This window comes from Salvia miltiorrhiza, chromosome 7 (assembly GCF_028751815.1).
Source record: "Salvia miltiorrhiza cultivar Shanhuang (shh) chromosome 7, IMPLAD_Smil_shh, whole genome shotgun sequence".
In the NCBI taxonomy this organism is placed as follows: Eukaryota; Viridiplantae; Streptophyta; class Magnoliopsida; order Lamiales; family Lamiaceae; genus Salvia; species Salvia miltiorrhiza.
Window position 1 is genome coordinate 56,937,801 of NC_080393.1, and position 8,099 is coordinate 56,945,899.

The window sequence follows — 8,099 nt, forward strand, 5'->3', positions numbered from 1 at the left end:
ATAATCAATCTAGCTTTTACTTAAGAATAGATTTCAAAGTAGATTAGCAAAACAATCTTGTTTAGATTCCACAATTCAAAATGATTAGTAGATATATTATATAGATTGTTGAATAATCTTAAGCCTGAGATCTCCATTAATATCAGCTACAATGAATTGATAGATACATACATTTATTTGTTTTAAATATTATCTCTGATTTATTTTACAAGTTATAACTTGATTTAAAATTATAATTTCTAGAATTAAGAAAATGCTCTATAAATTGCAAACTTAATAGTTTATCGATATATTTGTAAATTACTAACGATAAAATTCTTAGGTTCCAAAGTTATTAATTTATAATGATTTTATTGTATTTTTTAAGAAATCTAGCTGTCATTGAATTTTCAAACATGTACATATCACTGGACCCCGGGATTTTTCAAAATTCCTAGGGGTATTTTAATAAAATAATAATATAATAAAGTAATAATTTGTAGAGAACCCTGATCATATATATAAATATTATAAATTAATAATTATTAAAATATTACAATTATGAATACTATAGTAACTTGTATTGTGAAGGAACCTTCTTCTGTTGATATTATTACCAGTAATCAACATTGGGACATTGTATTGGAGGCCCTTTGCCAAAACAGCATTTCATAGAGAGCTAAGCTAGCAAGGAATTTTTTTCATTAAATAGATTCCAGAATTATCCTCTACATAAAAAGGAATACACAATATAAAATTCAAACCTCATCTTTCAACATATATAACAATTTCATTAGTAAAATGAAATCCACCGTCCTAACCCAAACAAATCTTCATAATGAATTCTAGCGTCCCAAAAGCACAAATGTTAAATTCAAGATTATGATCACAAAATAAAACTAAATTTTCATTAGAAAATGATGGATAAGAAAAGATGAGAAAATATTATTATTTTCTCATTTTCTTTATTCATATGTTTACTAGAGATGAAAAGATTAGAAAATTAAATGTTGAAAAATATTTTCACCCCTATCTTGGACCAAACTTTCATTTCGTGGTAAAATTTGGAATTTTCAGAATTCGTGGGAAAAATGGAATTTTGTCATAGTTTGTGATATTCCACGCAATTATCCCTTCATAAAAGTAATAATTATTGTGAACAAATGTAATAATTTTAAAACATTACTTTTATTAAAATATTATTGTCCAGCAGCCCACAATAATCACATGTTGCTTTCCTAACCTAACTAGTTATCTTGAAACACAAAGAAAGCATCTCTCCTATACAACTAAATGGAGTGCTCGAATCAATGATGGAGCTGTTGAAATATAAACTTGATTTGTAAGTAAAGATATTTTGTAAAGAAAAATCTAGATTCAAAAATAAAAATAAAATATAGGAAGAAAGTAGAAAAATCTAGAACCTAAGATATTTAGATTAAAAGGCAACTTGAATTAATTAGCTAACTATCTAGATTATTCTAGCAAATAAGTGTCCTAGAATAGTCTAGCAAATTAAGTCGGTTACTTAACCGACATAGTCATAATATATATATGTGTGTACACTTTGGTATTGAGGTGTAGAGCAAAAAAAAGCAATCAAGTTAAATAGCTTTAAAAAAGTGTTCCCCTTGTTCATTTCTTTGTTTGTCACGTCCACACACCCACATACACATTAATTCTTATATAGCCTCTTCATAAGTTTCATCCTCCAAAATAAATTTCTAAATAAATTTGCTTACATTCTCTCATCCTATATTCCAACAAAGTGGTATCAGAGCCACAAGATTCTACTTGTGGTATGGCGAATTTACAATCGTTTCAAGTCCCCATGCTCAACAAGAGCAACTTCGACAATTGGAGCATCAAGATGAAGGTGCTATTGGGAGCCCACGACGTTTGGGAGATCGTGGAGAATGGCTACGAGGAGCCGCAGGACGAGGCCGCACTATCCCAACAACAAAAGGATAGATTGCGAGACGCGAGAAAGAGAGACAAGAAGGCTCTCTGTCTCATTTATCAGGCGCTAGGGGACGACGATTTCGAGAAAATCTCAAACGCGAGCACCGCCAAAGAAGCATGGGAGAAGCTCCAGAACGCGTGCAAAGGAGCGGAGCAAGTAAAAAAGGTACGACTTCAAACTTTAAGAGGAGAGTTTGAGTCTTTACATATGAAAGAGTCCGAATCGATATCGGATTATTTTTCAAGAGTCTTGGCGGTGTCTAATCAAATGAAAAGAAATGGTGAAAAATTGGAGGATGTAAGAATTATGGAGAAAATATTGCGCTCACTAACCCCAAAGTTTGAGCACATTGTGGTGACGATCGAAGAAACTAAAAATTTGGAGGAGATGACGATCGATCTCTTGTTGGGGTCGCTGCAAGCATATGAGGAGAAGCAAAAGAAGAAGCAAGAAATTTCAGAGCAACTTTTAAAGTTGCAAGTAAGCCCGAAAGAAAAAGAAGAAGGTTCGAGCAATGGCCATGGACAATTCGGGAGAGGACGTGGTCAAGGTCAAGATCGAGGAAGAGGTCGTGGACGTGGACGAGGACGAGGAGGCTTCGTCAACAGTGGTGAAAGAAAGGAGTTTACAAGTGGTCGGGGGAGGAGCAACCCGCAGTCGAGGTACGATAAATCTTCGATAAAGTGTTATAATTGCCATAAATTTGGGCACTATGCTTCCGAGTGCAGAAGTGAAAAAGTAAGGATTGAAGAGAAGGCCAATTACGCCGAAAGTACAAATCAAGATATTGGTAGTGTGCTTCTGGCATATAAAGGAGAAGCTGGAAGACAAGATGACACGTGGTACCTCGACACTGGTGCTAGCAATCACATGTGCGGGAAAAGAAATATGTTTGTGGATCTCGATGAGTCGGTAAGTGGCAACGTCTCCTTTGGTGATGAATCTAAAATTCCAGTTAAAGGAAAAGGAAAAATTTTAATCCGCTTGAAAAATGGAAATCATGAATTTATTTCCAATGTTTATTACGTGCCCAATATGAAAAATAATATCTTGAGTTTGGGACAACTCTTAGAGAAAGGTTATGATATTCACATGAGAGATTATAACCTTTCAATAAGAGATGGCAAAAATAATCTTATTGCCAAGGTGCCAATGTCGAAAAATAGAATGTTTCTATTAAATATTAGAAATGATGTGGCCAAATGCTTGAAAGCTTGCTATAAAGATCCGTCTTGGATATGGCACCTACGGTTTGGGCACTTAAATTTTGGCGGCTTGGAGTTGCTATCAAAGAAAGAGATGGTGAGAGGCCTACCATCCATCAAGCATCCCGATCAACTCTGCGAAGGTTGTCTACTCGGGAAGCAGTTCAGAAAGCCGTTTCCAAAGGAGTCAAGCTCAAGAGCTCAAAAGCCACTGGAGTTGATTCATGCTGACGTGTGTGGGCCGATAAATCCAAGCTCCCTTGGTAAAAATAATTATTTTATGCTCTTCATTGATGATTTTTCTAGAAAAACGTGGGTATATTTCTTGAAGCAGAAGTCAGAAGTATTTGATGCTTTCAAGAAATTCAAAGCTGCCGTCGAGAAGGAGAGCGGACGACAAATCAAGGCCATGAGGTCCGATCGAGGCGGAGAATTCACGTCAAGGGAGTTTCTAGAATTTTGCGAAGCAAATGGAATTCGGCGGCCTCTGACAGTTCCGAGATCCCCCCAACAAAATGGAGTGGCGGAAAGAAAGAACAGAACAATCATGGAGATGGCGAGGAGCATGCTAAAGACGAAGAATTTGCCTAAGGAGTTCTGGGCAGAAGCAGTGGCGTGCGCGGTGTACCTATCCAACCGATCACCGACAAGGAGCGTGTGGGGAATGACTCCACAAGAAGCCTGGAGCGGGAGAAAGCCAGGAATTTCTCACCTAAAGGTATTTGGGAGCAAAGCCTACGTGCATGTACCAGATGAGAGAAGGAAGAAGCTCGACGATAAAAGCGAAGCATTCATCTTTATCGGGTACGACTCTAACTCTAAAGGCTATAAGTTATATAACCCAGAGACCAAGAAAACAGTGATAAGTCGAGACGTCGAGTTCGACGAAGAAGGAGTATGGGATTTCAGCTCCAACGGTGACTTCACCTACATCCCACAGTTAGAAGAACAAAGAGCAGAAGAGCAAGTTGGAGAAGTCCAACAAGAGCCAGTGACTCCACCAGCTTCACCAGTGCCAGTCACTGAAGACTCGCCACCATCTTTCTTAAATGAAAGAGCCACACCACGAGCAAGGAGTTTGGGCGAGATATATGAGGAAACTGAAAGGTTAGAAGATCTTACCTTATTTTGCCTATTTGCTGATTGTGAGCCTGTTAGCTTTGAAGAAGCAGCAGATAGTGAAAATTGGCGAGTCGCGATGGATGAAGAAATCAAAGCCATAAAGAAGAATGATACATGGGAGCTCGTGACACTACCAAAAGGGCACAAGGCCATTGGAGTCAAGTGGGTGTATAAAGTTAAGAAGAATTCCAAGGGTGAAGTGGAAAGATATAAAGCGAGGCTCGTCGTGAAAGGATATAGTCAAAGAGCTGGAATCGATTATGATGAGGTATTTGCTCCTGTCGCTCGCTTAGAAACTATCAGACTAATACTCTCTCTTGCAGCCCAAAATAGATGGAAGATTTATCAAATGGATGTCAAGTCAGCCTTCTTGAATGGGTATATAGACAAAGAAGTCTATATCAAGCAACCAATGGGCTACGAGGTGAAAGGGCAAGAAGATAAAGTCTTGAAGTTAAAGAAGGCCCTATACGGACTAAAGCAAGCACCAAGGGCATGGAATAGCAGGATCGATAAGTACTTGGAGGAGAATGGTTTCACCAAATGCCCTCACGAGCATGCTCTCTACGTGAAAGCCAACGGAGGAGATGTCTTAATTGTGTGCTTGTATGTAGATGATTTGATTTTCACAGGAAATAATCCAAAGATGATTGAGGAGTTCAAGAAGGCCATGTCAAAGGAGTTTGAGATGACAGACATTGGGCTGATGGCGTACTACCTCGGCGTGGAAGTCAAGCAACTCGAAGATGGGATCTTCATCACACAAGAAGGATATGCCAAGGAAATTCTCAAGAAGTTCAAGATGGAGGACTGCAAAGCAATCAACACGCCAGTGGAATGCGGGATAAAATTATTCAAGAACGATGGAGGAGAAAAGGTGGATCCGACATTATTCAAGAGCTTGGTTGGAAGTTTACGGTACTTAACTTGCACAAGGCCGGACATTCTTTATGCGACAGGACTCGTGAGTCGCTATATGGAGAATCCAACCACTACGCATTTTAAGGCGGCAAAGAGAATTCTTCGATATCTAAAAGGTACGCTCAACTATGGCCTGTTCTATTCAAGTACTGATGATTATAAGCTTGTTGGGTATAGTGATAGCGATTGGGCCGGAGACAATGACGATCGCAAGAGTACAAGCGGTTTCGTATTCTTCATGGGAGACACCGCTTTCACCTGGATGTCCAAGAAGCAACCCATAGTCACGCTATCAACTTGTGAAGCTGAATATGTGGCTGCTACATCCAGTGTTTGCCATGCAGTTTGGCTACGGAGTTTACTGGAAGAGCTTGGATGGCCACAAAAGGAGCCAACAACTATTTGTGTGGATAACAAGTCGGCAATCGCGCTCTCAAAAAATCCGGTGTTTCATAATCGAAGCAAACATATTGACACCCGCTTTCACTACATCAGAGAATGCATTGCAAAGAAGGAGGTTCAAGTGGAGTATGTAAAATCACAAGATCAAGTTGCCGATATTTTTACCAAGCCGCTCAAATTTGAGGATTTCGTCAAGTTCAGAGTTTTGCTCGGAATGACAAATCAAGTTTAAGGGGGAGTGTTGAAATATAAACTTGATTTGTAAGTAAAGATATTTTGTAAAGAAAAATCTAGATTCAAAAATAAAAATAAAATATAGGAAGAAAGTAGAAAAATCTAGAACCTAAGATATTTAGATTAAAAGGCAACTTGAATTAATTAGCTAACTATCTAGATTATTCTAGCAAATAAGTGTCCTAGAATAGTCTAGCAAATTAAGTCGGTTACTTAACCGACATAGTCATAATATATATATGTGTGTACACTTTGGTATTGAGGTGTAGAGCAAAAAAAAGCAATCAAGTTAAATAGCTTTAAAAAAGTGTTCCCCTTGTTCATTTCTTTGTTTGTCACGTCCACACACCCACATACACATTAATTCTTATATAGCCTCTTCATAAGTTTCATCCTCCAAAATAAATTTCTAAATAAATTTGCTTACATTCTCTCATCCTATATTCCAACAGGAGCTTCCATCAATTTACAACCAGAATCACCCGAATCTTACTACTATACCATAAATAAATCACATCGACAATTTTAAATCTGGTGCAGAGAAGAAATCAAGCAACAAAAATCTACAATTTCAGTGTGGTTTCATTGCCACTCTTGAATCTTCAACACTTAAAATGTACTATCTTCACATGCATGGTAATAGACATGAGCATCCTCTCCATCTCCTCCCGTCTGAAGCGTACCAAGAGCTTGGGATATGCCGCATCAGCGTCGAAGGCGGTTGTTGCTGTAGTCATCGTCGAACCAAGGCAACGACGGTGACTGCGACGCTTCTGTTGTTCGATTTAAATGGGGAGAGGTGGTGATGGCCGCCATCGTCTCCGGCACGAGAACCACCTCGAGCTCAAATCCACCACCATCATCCTCCGTGCGCCGCCCAAAATCGTCTTGGCTGGGTGGGCTGGGCACTGCAACGCCACGTCGTTGGCGACCTCCTGCCAATTTTTGTGACGTTGCCGCGCCGGAGGTTGGGGAAAAGAAGGAGATCTGGTAGGGTGAGGAAAGAGAAGAGGAGGAGAATAGGGGAGTGGCTAGGGTTTCAGAATGAAAAGCTTTTATATTTTTTCACATCGGGTCAGGTCGGGCAAACCCGTCACATCCTATGCAGCGGTCGCACCGGATAATTTGTGTAAATTTATATATATGTGGTAAATAGATAAAATCTTATCAAATTTGTTTAGAATTGTGATTGGGGTGAAATTCTTCTATGATCATGATTCATGATTATGATAATAATCAATTAAATAAAAGATATTAGAATAATAATAATGTAATATTACATTATTGCCCTGGAAATAGATTAAAAGTAGGGACATATTTGACGAATCAAATTTTGTAAAACAATAGTCACATTACCCATGCATTCTAATTTTATACTCATATCAAAGAAACAAGAATTAGAAAACATCGATTGATAAAGCATTTAGGTTTCCCAACGTGTCATTGTTTGTGGTCAGAAATGAGCAGCAACAGCAAGAAAGTTTAAGCACATAACTTTCCCTGAAGGAAGAAACTAAAAGGTCAAATTTTTATAAGCTTACAAAACATAAAGTCTGAACTTGTAACTAACAATCTTGGATGATTCTAATAATAACCTCTCACTGTAACTTCAAAGTTGGGACTTGCCAACCTCAGCAGTCTTGCGTCTGCTTTTGGAACTATAGCTCGAACATGAAGGTCTAATTGGTCTCCATATAAATCCTCTTGTTCTTCTACTATCTTTGCAGCTGACACTACCACTGATTCATTGCAAAAATCCAAAGAAATTGATTTCAGCGTTGCTATTTCTCCAACTTCGGAAGGGATCTCCTCCAATTGTCGCAAACCTTTAAGACGAAGCTCGTGGAGAACTGGAAAGTGGGAGCTCTCTGCCATCGTCCAATTTTTTAGACCATAATAATAGTCCAAATGTAGTAGCTTGAGGCTCTGGAATTGGCCCTCAATAGTGTCCCACTTGCCTGTTTTGAAGATACCATTCGATAATACTAACTTCTGAAGAAGGGGCAGCCGCCCTATCTTTTGCAATATCTCATCCAACTCCACATCATTGAGAATTAACTTCAACTTCTTGAGGGAGTGTGGGAAACTAATCCTCTGCAAATACTCATTACATCCATAATAGATGCAGCAGTAGAAGTTTTCCAATTTACTCAGACACTCAAGATAGCTGAAACAGTTTGCTCTCTTCATTTCTTTCAATTCACCCAAACTCTCTATAATACAATCCCTCATACTGTAAATCAGATGCAATTTCTTGACATTGGGAATTCTTT